Genomic DNA, 14,664 nt, shown 5'->3' on the forward strand with positions numbered 1-14,664 from the left:
GTTGGGCATTACAATAGAGAAGTATATTCAGGATTAAATGTACGCTTGGTAAAAATGGAAACAAACACAAGTGCCCTTCGTGGCCACCTGTATGGAAACATCACCCTAAAAATTGGTGCCCGCGTGAGAGACACTGGGACGCATGTGAGAAGGGTCCACATCCCCACCGAGCGTGTCTCGGGGATCGAAATTTGAACAGTTACCGGGAGAAAGAAAAGCTGGTCCATCGAGCGAGCCCGGTCCGAGAGAGACCCAGGCTCGAAGAAGAAGAAGAAGTAAGAAGTAAGAAGCTGGTGGAGGGTGGAGGAGGCGAAGAGAAGAGAAGCTACGCAGCGAGGATGGCTGTGACCGCGGGGTAGGGGGGCATACGTGGGCCCAAGTGGTAGGGAAGTTGGGGGCAGCGCATCAGTGGCGCGGAAGAGGGCAGGGGGTGTAAGACGTGAGCCGTTCTCCCCACCAGCGTTCCGTGGCGCGCGCCGATCCCCATCCGTCGACTCTATCCCCACCACTGTGGCTCCGTCCGTAGGAAGCGTGCGCGTGCGTGCGTGTACTGGGGCGCACGCGTGCTCGCCAGGCCGCGTGCTTGAGGGGACCGTGGACGGGGGGGAGTATGTGCGCGCGCAGGGACGCGCGTGGACCCGGCTCCGTGCGCGCTCACGCGTGGAACAGGTATATGCCCTGTTCTTTTCTCCCTTTCTTTTTCTTTTTTTTATCTTTTACCGGCGCTCTCCTCCCTCCTTTCTTCTTTTTTCCGCCGTCTCTTTCCCCTTTATCTTTCTCGGTCTCTTTCCGTCCGTGCCGCGCTATCTTTTTCTGGATTGAAAAACCGCCGCGCGAAGGGGCACCTCGAGGGCCACTGGACGTTATCCCTTTGCGCGTAGACTCTGTGATAAATATCCCGAGAGACCCGACATCCTACGACCTTACTACTCGACAGATAAAGAACGCTTTCACGCTCCACGCTAATTATTTGGTACGCTATAGAACACACCAGAGGGGAGGGGGGTGGACAGTTATCAAAATACAAATTTATTACTTTATATTACGAGTTTAAAAATGGTTTTTGGGTCGATAGGAGAATTTTGTAATTGAGATATAGCATTAATCTTAGTTACTTTAAATTGGAACATCTGGGGTCCTCACACAGGGGGGATGAAAAACACCCAAAATACAATTTTACTACTTTAATTTGCAATTAAAAAAATTCTTTTTTTGCTGGTTTTGGGCTCGTTTGGAGAATTCTATAATTGAGATATAGCATTAATAATATTATTTATTTCAAATTTAAATGTTCTATAAATGCTATACAGGGTGATTTGCTTTGCACTGAAAAGTCTTGCAGGGGTGTTTCACACACACGTACAAATTTACATTTTTATAAATAGAATTAACTAAATGAGAACTTCCTAGAGGGTTGTCAGTATAATTAACAATTTCAAATAATTTTTTCTTCCAAAAATCAAAGTACAATAAAATAAATTCCATTTATGGGAGTCACTGTTAAAATGGGTGCACGAAAAGTGGACCAGTGCCTCGTTTTAAAGCACAGTCCTCCTTCAAGGGGTCAATTACCCGCAGGTAGTTTACCCTGCGAGTCCTTCCTCCTCGGGATCGGCCGTTCGTTGCTCAAGGATCGTAGCTGCGAGACGTGGAAGCCCAAACGAAGATTTACGAGTCTGTCGGGGGGCATTCTTCGTACGAATTCTCGCTGCGCGACAAATTCCCGACCGCAGAGTCGCAGGTACCGCCATTATTATCGTTCGTAGAGCTTCTCTCGGTACGGTAACCTGTTTCGAGGAAGGTAACACCACCGGGGAGCATGATCCACTCGCGATCCCGTTACAGAAACTACTAATTTCAGCTGGTTGGGATGCACAATGATCAAAGGAACTCCAAAGCTCAGATTTCTAGCCCATCGAGGGCTTTAAACTACTTTTGTAACTAGAAATTCCCTAGATTCTGAGGATGACAGGCTCCATAAAAGTGGAAAATGAACATTTTGGAGGATACAGAGTATTCCAAGCCTCAGAACATGTCAAATCTACAAGTGGAAGTGTCCAACATTGTGAGATCCATCTCTATGATGATGCTTTCCCCATGGAAAGTGAAAAGTGAGATGAAAAAATTCCCCCAGAGCGCTGATAGTGCTCACATGGCCTTATTACCTTGAACCTTCAGATTTCTAGCCCACCGAGGGCTCTAAACTACTTTTGTAACTAGAAATTCCCTAGATTCTGTGGATGACAGGCTCCATAAAAGTGGAAAATGAACATTTTGGAGGATACAGAGTATTCCAAGCCTCAGGACATGTCAAATCTACAAGTGGAAGTGTCCAAGATTGTGAGATCCATCTCTATGATGATACTTCCCTCATGGAAAGTGAAAAGTGAGAGGAAAAAATTCCCTCAGAGCGCTGATAGTGCTCACATGGCCTTATCACCTTGAACCTTCAGATTTCTAGCCCATCGAGGGCTTTAAACTACTTTTGTAACTAGAAATTACCTAGATTCCGAGGATGACAGGCTCCATAAAAGTGGAAAATGAACATTTTGGAGGATACAGAGTATTCCAAGCCTCAGAACATGTCAAATCTACAAGTGGAAGTGTCCAAGATTGTGAGATCCATCTCTATGATGATACTTCCCTCATGGAAAGTGAAAAGTGAGAGGAAAAAATTCCCTCAGAGCGCTGATAGTGCTCACATGGCCTTATCACCTTGAACCTTCAGATTTCTAGCCCATCGAGGGCTCTAAACTACTTTTGTAACTAGAAATTACCTAGATTCCGAGGATGACAGGCTCCATAAAAGTGGAAAATGAACATTTTGGAGGATACAGAGTATTCCAAGCCTCAGAACATGTCAAATCTACAAGTGGAAGTGTCCAAGATTGTGAGATCCATCTCTATGATGATGCTTTCCCCATGGAAAGTGAAAAGTGAGAGGAAAAAATTCCCCCAGAGCGCTGATAGTGCTCACATGGCCTTATTACCTTGAACCTTCAGATTTCTAGCCCATCGAGGGCTTTAAACTACTTTTGTAACTAGAAATTACCTAGATTCCGAGGATGACAGGCTCCATAAAAGTGGAAAATGAACATTTTGGAGGATACAGAGTATTCCAAGCCTCAGAACATGTCAAATCTACAAGTGGAAGTGTCCAAGATTGTGAGATCCATCTCTATGATGATGCTTTCCCCATGGAAAGTGAAAAGTGAGAGGAAAAAATTCCCCCAGAGCGCTGATAGTGCTCACATGGCCTTATTACCTTGAACCTTCAGATTTCTAGCCCATCGAGGGCTTTAAACTACTTTTGTAACTAGAAATTACCTAGATTCCGAGGATGACAGGCTCCATAAAAGTGGAAAATGAACATTTTGGAGGATACAGAGTATTCCAAGCCTCAGAACATGTCAAATCTACAAGTGGAAGTGTCCAAGATTGTGAGATCCATCTCTATGATGATGCTTTCCCCATGGAAAGTGAAAAGTGAGAGGAAAAAATTCCCCCAGAGCGCTGATAGTGCTCACATGGCCTTATTACCTTGAACCTTCAGATTTCTAGCCCATCGAGTGCTTTAAACTACTTTTGTAACTAGAAATTCCCTAGATTCCGAGGATGACAGGCTCCATAAAAGTGGAAAATGAAAATTTTGAAGGAAACAGAGTATTCCAAGCCTCAGAACATGTCAAATCTACAAGTGGAAGTGTCCAAGATTGTGAGATCCATCTCTATGATGATGCTTTCCCCATGGAAAGTGAAAAGTGAGAGGAAAAAATTCCCCCAGAGCGCTGATAGTGCTCACATGGCCTTATTACCTTGAACCTTCAGATTTCTAGCCCATCGAGGGCTTTAAACTACTTTTGTAACTAGAAATTCCCTAGATTCCGAGGATGACAGGCTCCATAAAAGTGGAAAATGAACATTTTGGAGGATACAGAGTATTCCAAGCCTCAGAACATGTCAAATCTACAAGTGGAAGTGTCCAAGATTGTGAGATCCATCTCTATGATGATGCTTTCCCCATGGAAAGTGAAAAGTGAGAGGAAAAAATTCCCCCAGAGCGCTGATAGTGCTCACATGGCCTTATTACCTTGAACCTTCAGATTTCTAGCCCATCGAGTGCTTTAAACTACTTTTGTAACTAGAAATTACCTAGATTCCGAGGATGACAGGCTCCATAAAAGTGGAAAATGAACATTTTGGAGGATACAGAGTATTCCAAGCCTCAGAACATGTCAAATCTACAAGTGGAAGTGTCCAAGATTGTGAGATCCATCTCTATGATGATGCTTTCCCCATGGAAAGTGAAAAGTGAGAGGAAAAAATTCCCCCAGAGCGCTGATAGTGCTCACATGGCCTTATTACCTTGAACCTTCAGATTTCTAGCCCATCGAGGGCTTTAAACTACTTTTGTAACTAGAAATTACCTAGATTCCGAGGATGACAGGCTCCATAAAAGTGGAAAATGAACATTTTGGAGGATACAGAGTATTCCAAGCCTCAGAACATGTCAAATCTACAAGTGGAAGTGTCCAAGATTGTGAGATCCATCTCTATGATGATGCTTTCCTCGTGGAAAGTGAAAAGTGAGAGGAAAAAATTCCCCCAGAGCCCTGATAGTGCTCATATGGCCTTATTACCTTGAACCTTCGACCAAAGAATTTATTCCGTAATTATATTCTTGAGCCCCAGCGTCCAAGAGCTGTCCACCTCGCCGCTAATTATCGTGAAATTAATTACCACTCTTGAGTTGGAGGGCTGAGCGATGCCAAGGGCCAGAGACTCGAATTTCATGCTCTAACCTTCGAAACTTGGTACTCCACAATGTGTTAGACTCGATCACAGAGATTAGAACGTTTCTTTGCCTCCAAAACATTGCAGAATTTCATTTGCAGTGTCTCAAATCTAGGCACACTGATTGCAAAACACGTACAGAGCGAATAAAGACATTTCAGTTTCTTCAGTTCCAAGATTCCCGGGTCTGAAGGCTTTCGTTGGGCTTTTTTTTGGTCCTTTAATTAGTCGGCGTCGGTCTCATTAAGGGGGGACCCATAACAGCCGATTCTCATCGATCTCGAGCCTCGATCCTCCGTGAGAAAGTGCGGAGTCATAATAACGTCTCGGATAAAGAAGCTGGAATCGACCTTTCCTTGCACCAGACATGGCTGTATTTATTCTTGTTATTATCGAGGAAGAGTGGTGTTCAAAGGAAACCTTCAGTGTCCATCATTTCATCCCCAAATGGTAATAGACAAGCTTACAGTGGAGATTAATGCAGTGCAAAGGTCTATCTTTGGGGGTATCGTTCCTATTGACTTCATAAAATCAGTTAAAAACCTAACAGAGCATTGTTTTTTCATAACAAAATTTTGCTGGTATCTTTAACACAACCCCCGGAGGCAATACTGATGTCAAAAGGGGGTTAATAATTCAGTAGAAGATTGAAATGGCGGTTCAGAGGATCGCAATGCATAGGTCTTGGGGGTATCGTCATTATTGACTTCATAAAGTCAGTTAAAAACCTAACAGAGCATTGTTTTTTCATAACAAAATTTTGCTAGTATCTTTAACACAACCCCCAGAGGCAATATTGATGTCAAAAGGGGGTTAATAATTCAGTAGAAGATTGAAATGGTGGTTCAGAGGATCGCAATGCATAGGTCTTGGGGGTATCGTCCTTATTGACTTCATAAAATCAGTTAAAAACCTAACAGAGCATTGTTTTTTCGTAACAAAATTTTGCTAGTATCTTTAACACAACCCCCAGAGGCAATATTGATGTCAAAAGGGGGTTAATAATTCAGTAGAAGATTGAAATGGTGGTTCAGAGGGTCGCAATGCATAGGTCTTGGGGGTATCGTCATTATTGACTTCATAAAACCAGTTAAAAACCTAACAGAGCATTGTTTTTTCGTAACAAAATTTTGCTAGTATCTTTAACACAACCCCCAGAGGCAATATTGATGTCAAAAGGGGGTTAATAATTCAGTAGAAGATTGAAATGCTGGTTCAGAGGATCGCAATGCATAGGTCATGGGGGTATCGTCATTATTGACTTCATAAAATCAGTTTAAAACCTAACAGAGCATTGTTTTTCCATAACAAAATTTTGCTGGTATCTTTAACACAACCCCAATAAGCTATATTGATGTCAATAATTCGACACAGGATTAAAATGGCGGTTCAGAGGATCGCAACGCGTAGGTCCACCTTGGTAATATCGATTTCCACGTGTAGGCATTCCACTACCGGCTGACATATGTTGTACAATAATGCACAGGTACCTCTCCGGCCTAGTGGGGGTCGAGGGAGAGAATTTATGCGTGTATACACTCACGAAGGACCGTGTAGGGTTGCTACCCATAACCTAAACGGCGACGCATATGGCGCTCCGGTGAATGCGTCCTCAGAACGTTAACAGGTACAGATATCGGTAAAGCACCAACGTATACAGCATATGTCGTTGCAGGTTCACTGAATTCCTGTCACCACTTATTTTTTCCTTTTTTCGTCACGCTACACGCGCATGGGCGACTGATTTCTCTGAATTTATTCGATCTGTAGCGATAGCGAGGGAATTTACATGGGCAGATGGTGAATTAAAATTGACCAAACCGATCATTCGCGGTTATTAGAAGCTTAGAAAAATCTGGAGGAAAGGAAACTCTCATCAGTTTGATGGGGAATAGTGTTTTAAATGGACAAAGTTTCATGTTTAGATGTGGTCTTTTTTATTATTAACGATCTTTCCTTGAATTATCTTCACTTTTAATGCGCCAAACCGATCATTCGCGGTTACTAGAAGGCTAGAAAAATCTGAAAAAAGTACCTTTTCTCTTTGATAGAATAATATTTGCAAATGGACAAAGTTTCATCCACAGATATGGTCTTTTTTATTATTAACGATCTTTCCTTGAATTATCTCCACTTGTAATTAACCAAACCGATCATTCGCGGCTACTAGAAGGGTAGAAAAACCTTTTCACTTTGATAGAATAATGTTTTAAATGCACAAAGTTTCATCCTCAGATATGGTCTTTTTTATTATTAGCCATCTTTCTTGTCACCACTTTTAACTAACCAAACCGATCATTCGCGATTATTAGAAGGCTAGAAAAATCCGGAGGAAAGGAAACTCTCATCACTTTGATGGAATAATGTTTTAAATGGACAAAATTTCATCCTCAGATATGGTCTTTTTTATTATTAACGATCTTTCCTTGAATTATCTCCACTTTTAATGCACCAAACCGATCATTCGCGGTTACTAGAAGGCTAGAAAAATCTGAAAAAAGAACCTTTTCTCTTCGATAGAATAATATTTGCAAATGGACAAAGTTTCATCCACAGATATGGTCTTTTTTATTATTAACGATCTTTCCTTGAATTATCTCCACTTGTAATTAACCAAACCGATCATTCGCGGCTACTAGTAGGGTAGAAAAACCTTTTCACTTTGATAGAATAATGTTTTAAATGGACAAAGTTTCATCCTCAGATATGGTCTTTTTTATTATTAGCCATCTTTCTTGTCACCACTTTTAACTAACCAAACCGATCATTCGCGATTATTAGAAGGCTAGAAAAATCCGGAGGAAAGGAAACTCTCATCACTTTGATGGAATAATGTTTTAAATGGACAAAATTTCATCCTCAGATATGGTCTTTTTTATTATTGACGATCTTTCCTTGAATTATCTTCACTTTTAATGCGCCAAACCGATCATTCGCGGTTACTAGAAGGCTAGAAAAATCTGAAAAAAGTACCTTTTCTCTTTGATAGAATAATATTTGCAAATGGACAAAGTTTCATCCACAGATATGGTCTTTTTTATTATTAACGATCTTTCCTTGAATTATCTCCACTTGTAATTAACCAAACCGATCATTCGCGGCTACTAGTAGGGTAGAAAAACCTTTTCACTTTGATAGAATAATGTTTTAAATGGACAAAGTTTCATCCTCAGATATGGTCTTTTTTATTATTAGCCATCTTTCTTGTCACCACTTTTAACTAACCAAACCGATCATTCGCGATTATTAGAAGGCTAGAAAAATCCGGAGGAAAGGAAACTCTCATCACTTTGATGGAATAATGTTTTAAATGGACAAAATTTCATCCTCAGATATGGTCTTTTTTATTATTGACGATCTTTCCTTGAATTATCTCCACTTTTAATGCACCAAACCGATCATTCGCGGTTACTAGAAGGCTAGAAAAATCTGAAAAAAGTACTTTTTCTCTTCGATAGAATAATATTTGCAAATGGACAAAGTTTCATCCTCAGATATGGTCTTTTTTATTATTAACGATCTTTCCTTGAATTATCTCCACTTGTAATTAACCAAACCGATCATTCGCGGCTACTAGTAGGGTAGAAAAACCTTTTCACTTTGATAGAATAATGTTTTAAATGGACAAAGTTTCATCCTCAGATATGGTCTTTTTTATTATTAGCCAACTTTCTTTTCACCACTTTTAACTAACCAAACCGATCATTCGCGATTATTAGAAGGCTAGAAAAATCCGGAGGAAAGGAAACTCTCATCACTTTGATGGAATAATGTTTTAAATGGACAAAATTTCATCCACAGATATGGTCTTTTTTATTATTAACGATCTTTCCTTGAATTATCTCCACTTGTAATTAACCAAACCGATCATTCGCGGCTACTAGTAGGGTAGAAAAACCTTTTCACTTTGATAGAATAATGTTTTAAATGGACAAAGTTTCATCCTCAGATATGGTCTTTTTTATTATTAGCCATCTTTCTTGTCACCACTTTTAACTAACCAAACCGATCATTCGCGATTATTAGAAGGCTAGAAAAATCCGGAGGAAAGGAAACTCTCATCACTTTGATGGAATAATGTTTTAAATGGACAAAATTTCATCCTCAGATATGGTCTTTTTTATTATTGACGATCTTTCCTTGAATTATCTTCACTTTTAATGCGCCAAACCGATCATTCGCGGTTACTAGAAGGCTAGAAAAATCTGAAAAAAGTACCTTTTCTCTTTGATAGAATAATATTTGCAAATGGACAAAGTTTCATCCACAGATATGGTCTTTTTATTATTAACGATCTTTCCTTGAATTATCTCCACTTGTAATTAACCAAACCGATCATTCGCGGCTACTAGTAGGGTAGAAAAACCTTTTCACTTTGATAGAATAATGTTTTAAATGGACAAAGTTTCATCCTCAGATATGGTCTTTTTTATTATTAGCCATCTTTCTTGTCACCACTTTTAACTAACCAAACCGATCATTCGCGATTATTAGAAGGCTAGAAAAATCCGGAGGAAAGGAAACTCTCATCACTTTGATGGAATAATGTTTTAAATGGACAAAATTTCATCCTCAGATATGGTCTTTTTTATTATTGACGATCTTTCCTTGAATTATCTCCACTTTTAATGCACCAAACCGATCATTCGCGGTTACTAGAAGGCTAGAAAAATCTGAAAAAAGTACTTTTTCTCTTCGATAGAATAATATTTGCAAATGGACAAAGTTTCATCCTCAGATATGGTCTTTTTTATTATTAACGATCTTTCCTTGAATTATCTCCACTTGTAATTAACCAAACCGATCATTCGCGGCTACTAGTAGGGTAGAAAAACCTTTTCACTTTGATAGAATAATGTTTTAAATGGACAAAGTTTCATCCTCAGATATGGTCTTTTTTATTATTAGCCAACTTTCTTTTCACCACTTTTAACTAACCAAACCGATCATTCGCGATTATTAGAAGGCTAGAAAAATCCGGAGGAAAGGAAACTCTCATCACTTTGATGGAATAATGTTTTAAATGGACAAAATTTCATCCTCAGATATGGTCTTTTTTATTATTGACGATCTTTCCTTGAATTATCTCCACTTTTAATGCACCAAACCGATCATTCGCGGTTACTAGAAGGCTAGAAAAATCTGAAAAAAGTACCTTTTCTCTTTGATAGAATAATATTTGCAAATGGACAAAGTTTCATCCTCAGATATGGTCTTTTTTATTATTAACGATCTTTCCTTGAATTATCTCCACTTGTAATTAACCAAACCGATCATTCGCGGCTACTAGAAGGGTAGAAAAACCTTTTCACTTTGATAGAATAATGTTTTAAATGCACAAAGTTTCATCCTCAGATATGGTCTTTTTTATTATTAGCCATCTTTCTTGTCACCACTTTTAACTAACCAAACCGATCATTCGCGATTATTAGAAGGCTAGAAAAATCCGGAGGAAAGGAAACTCTCATCACTTTGATGGAATAATGTTTTAAATGGACAAAATTTCATCCTCAGATATGGTCTTTTTTATTATTGACGATCTTTCCTTGAATTATCTCCACTTTTAATGCACCAAACCGATCATTCGCGGTTACTAGAAGGCTAGAAAAATCTGAAAAAAGTACCTTTTCTCTTTGATAGAATAATATTTGCAAATGGACAAAGTTTCATCCTCAGATATGGTCTTTTTTATTATTAACGATCTTTCCTTGAATTATCTCCACTTGTAATTAACCAAACCGATCATTCGCGGCTACTAGAAGGGTAGAAAAACCTTTTCACTTTGATAGAATAATGTTTTAAATGCACAAAGTTTCATCCTCAGATATGGTCTTTTTTATTATTAGCCATCTTTCTTGTCACCACTTTTAACTAACCAAACCGATCATTCGCGATTATTAGAAGGCTAGAAAAATCCGGAGGAAAGGAAACTCTCATCACTTTGATGGAATAATGTTTTAAATGGACAAAATTTCATCCTCAGATATGGTCTTTTTTATTATTGACGATCTTTCCTTGAATTATCTTCACTTTTAATGCGCCAAACCGATCATTCGCGGTTACTAGAAGGCTAGAAAAATCTGAAAAAAGTACCTTTTCTCTTCGATAGAATAATATTTGCAAATGGACAAAGTTTCATCCTCAGATATGGTCTTTTTTATCATTAACTCTCTTTTCCTCGAATTATCTCCCCTTTTAATGCACCAAACCGATCATTCGCGGTTTCTAGAAGCCTAAAAAAATCCCCCCAAAATGGAAACTCTTTCCCCTTCGATAGAACAATATTTTAAACGAAGAAAGCTTCATCCTCGAACAATCTTTTTCATTATTAGCCATCTTTTAACGAGCTTTTAGCAGTGGGGGGTGGGTGTTAACCACCTGTAGTACGCTGGGGGGACTTTGATCGATACAATCGAGTACCGAAATCCCGAGACGAAGTATTTGCAATTTGCAAATCGATCGGTATCATTCCGCAGAAACACCTTGTCACGTAAATGAATTTATCGTTCCACGGGTCGGGGATGCACCTCTCGCTTGGCGACCGTACGAAAGCCCTGGCATTGTTCCAACAGGTTTACCTTCGGAGGGTATAAATCGTCGAAGATAAATTCGCGATAACTGGCGTTCCTTCGTCCCGGGATTTTTCATCGCTCTCCGCGCGAAAGCATATTTCGCAGGTGTAATATACACGTATCGAAACATCAAAGAGGCTTTAATTAGCCAATAAAGTATGCGAACGCTACGGGATTTAATAGATCCTATAGATTTTTCCGCGTTGAACGATGATCGAGGCGGGAATCTGGTTTTGCGTGGCGTCGGAACGTGGCAATATAATTTATTGTTGTGCACAGCTTTTTAGCTACACGTGCTATCGTGAAAAATAACCGAAAATAATTTTTAAGGAATAATTTAAAATTTTTAAATTCGACCAAAAATTTGTCCATTTGTTTTTGAATTTTAGTAAATTTTGTGGACGTTGTATGGAAATTTTGTTTAATAGTTTTTTGTAGGTATATGTGAGCTCTATTACAGAAATAAATTTCATTTAAATATAGTCACTATTGTAGGAGTTATGGTCGTTTGAAAAGTGGACCGTGTTTTTGGGGTTTTTTTTTATTTTTTGGGGTCAAGGAATAATTTTTGTAATTTTTTCGGAATTTGTATATATTCTAAACTAGAATACGCGTTGATTAGATTTTGAAATATTTAAATATGCATGAAATTTCAGGGAAATATTTATGGTCAGGCATTATAGTTTCGGTAAAGAATTTTTTTCTCCAAAGTGCGCAGGAATTCAAGGGTATGTCTATTGACCATAATTGATTGTAATTGAACCCTGGAGCTAACAATATTTTTTTTAAAACGATTTGAAATTTTTTAATTTTGTCGAAAAATTTCTCCATCTTTCTGAATTTTTTTTCTCGAAAGTTCGTAGGATTTCGGGCATATGTCTATTGACCAAAAATGATTGTAATAGACCCTCGGACGCAAAAATAATTTTTTCAAAATGATTTAAAATTTTTTTTGTCGCGGAATAATTTGTCCATTTTCCTGAATTTTTTTCTCGAAACTGCTTAGGATTTCGAGTGTATGTCTATTCACCAAAAATACTTGTAACTGACCCCTGTAACTAAATATATTTTTTTTAGTTGAATTTGGAATTTTTTAATTTCGTCTAAAAATTTCAGTATCTTCTGGAATTTTTTTCTCGAAAATGCGTAGGATTTCGGGGACATGTGTATTCACCAAAAATGATTGTAATTGGCCCCTGCAGACGATAATAATTTTTTCAGAAGGATTTGAAATTATTTTTTTTCGCCGAAAAATAAGGGCACCTACCCCCTATCGATTTTTCTTAGAAATTCGTTTTTGTTTTTTAGTAATTTTGTTTGACGCCCTATAGAAAAGTCGCCTAATACTTTTTTTTAGGTACCCATGAGCCCCACTTCAGAAAAAAGTTTCATTGAAATATATTCACTATTGTGGGAGTTATGGCTGTTTGAAAATTGGACCATTTTTATCGGGCTTTTCTCATTTTACATGGTGAAGGATCAAATTTCTGAATATTTTTACAATTTCTACATATTCTCCACTAAAATACGCGTCGATTGCCTCGTTGAACATTAAAATCCTTCAATCCGTTCAGAAGTTATGACGTTTTAAAGTTATGCATGAAATTTCAAGGTACCATTTTGGGTCAGGCATTATAGTTTCGGTAAAGAATTTTTTTCTCGAAAACGCGTAGGAAATCGGGGGTATGTCTATTCACCAAAAATGATTATAATAGACCCCTGCAACTAAAAAGAATTTTTTTAGAACAATTTGAAATTTTTTAATTTTTCTAACTATTTCGCACATACTCGAATTTTTTTCTCGAGAATGGTTAGGATTACGAGGGTATGCCTATTGACCAAAAATAATTGTAATTGACTTCCGCAGCTAAGAATATTTTTTTTAGGACGATTTGAAATTTTTTTTTTCGCGAAAAATTTATCCATCTTCCTAAATTTTTTTCTCGAAAGTGGGTAGTATTTCGGGGGTATATCTGTTCACCAAAAATACTTGTAATTGACCACTGTAACTAAATATAATTTTTTTAATTTAATTTGAAATTTTTTAATTTCGTCGAAAAATTTCAGTACATTCTCCAATTTTTTTCTCAAAAATGGGTAGAATTGCGGGGGTATTCGTAATGACCAAAAATGATTGTAACTGCCCCCTGTAACTAAATACAATTTTTTCAGTTCGATTCGAAATTTTCAAATTTCGTCTAAAAATTTCAATTTATACTCGAATTGTTTTCTCAAAAATGGGTAGAATTTCGGGGGTATTCATAATGACCAAAAATGATTGTGACTGGCCCCTATAACTAAATATAATTTTTTTAGTTCGATTCGAAATTGTTTAATTTCGTCTAAAAATTTCAATTTTTACTCGAATTTTTTCCTCGAAAATGGGTACGTTTTCGAAGGTACGCCCCTTCACCAAAAATAATTGCAATTGACCCCTGCAACCAAAAACAATTTTTCCCAGAACGATTTAAAATTCTCAAATTTCTCCACCCAACCCCCAGTCAATTTTTCTTAAAAAATACAATATATTATAGTCTCAACTGCTAGATCCTTTCAGTTTTGACTTCTTCATTTCTCTAAAATATAATCCCTAACAATCATCAAAGAATATTGGAGGATAAAATATTCCAATCATTCAAAAATTCCAAAATTCCAAAATTCCACATAATCGAAACTCCGCCATAATTTATTGCTACGAAATAAGAATTTCTCCACAATCGACTGGTCAGATCGTCCCGCGCGTGTCTACCGTTCGCGTGATCGGAAAACGCATCCTCGACACGTGCATAGTTGCAATTCGTCGGCGGAGGAACGCATTCGCGTACAATGTTTATTTAACTGCAAAACAACCACGATTTTACGGCTCCATCGGCCCGCTAGCACACCGCCGCGCTGATTAATGATCCTGGACACGTCGTTCCTAGCCAGTGGGGTTGTCGTTTTCCATGCCTCGTGCACGACCTTGTCGAGTTTATCACTGGGGGGACCGTCTTTTCCAGGAACCACGCGAGACCAGAATCGCGTGGCTATGCACCTTCGTCCACAGCTACTTTCCACACCTGAAATCCGGGGAGGTGTCGATTCAATCGACAAGTTTCGATGTTTCTCGCGTCTGTTGTTTTATTGCTGTTGAGAATGCCAAAATTACCATTGTGACGTTAAAAAAATTAATTCCCAATTTAAAACTTCTCAAAAAATACAATTCATAAATTTTAACAAGCTCACAACTCAAATGAACCAAATTCTAGATCACCCACTTTAAAATGGCCTAAAATCAAAATTTCCCCCAATAATACAC

The sequence above is a fragment of the Colletes gigas genome, unplaced genomic scaffold (assembly GCF_013123115.1).
Source record: "Colletes gigas isolate AHSC1104 unplaced genomic scaffold, ASM1312311v1 Colletes_gigas_Sc00034, whole genome shotgun sequence".
Taxonomy (NCBI): domain Eukaryota; kingdom Metazoa; phylum Arthropoda; class Insecta; order Hymenoptera; family Colletidae; genus Colletes; species Colletes gigas.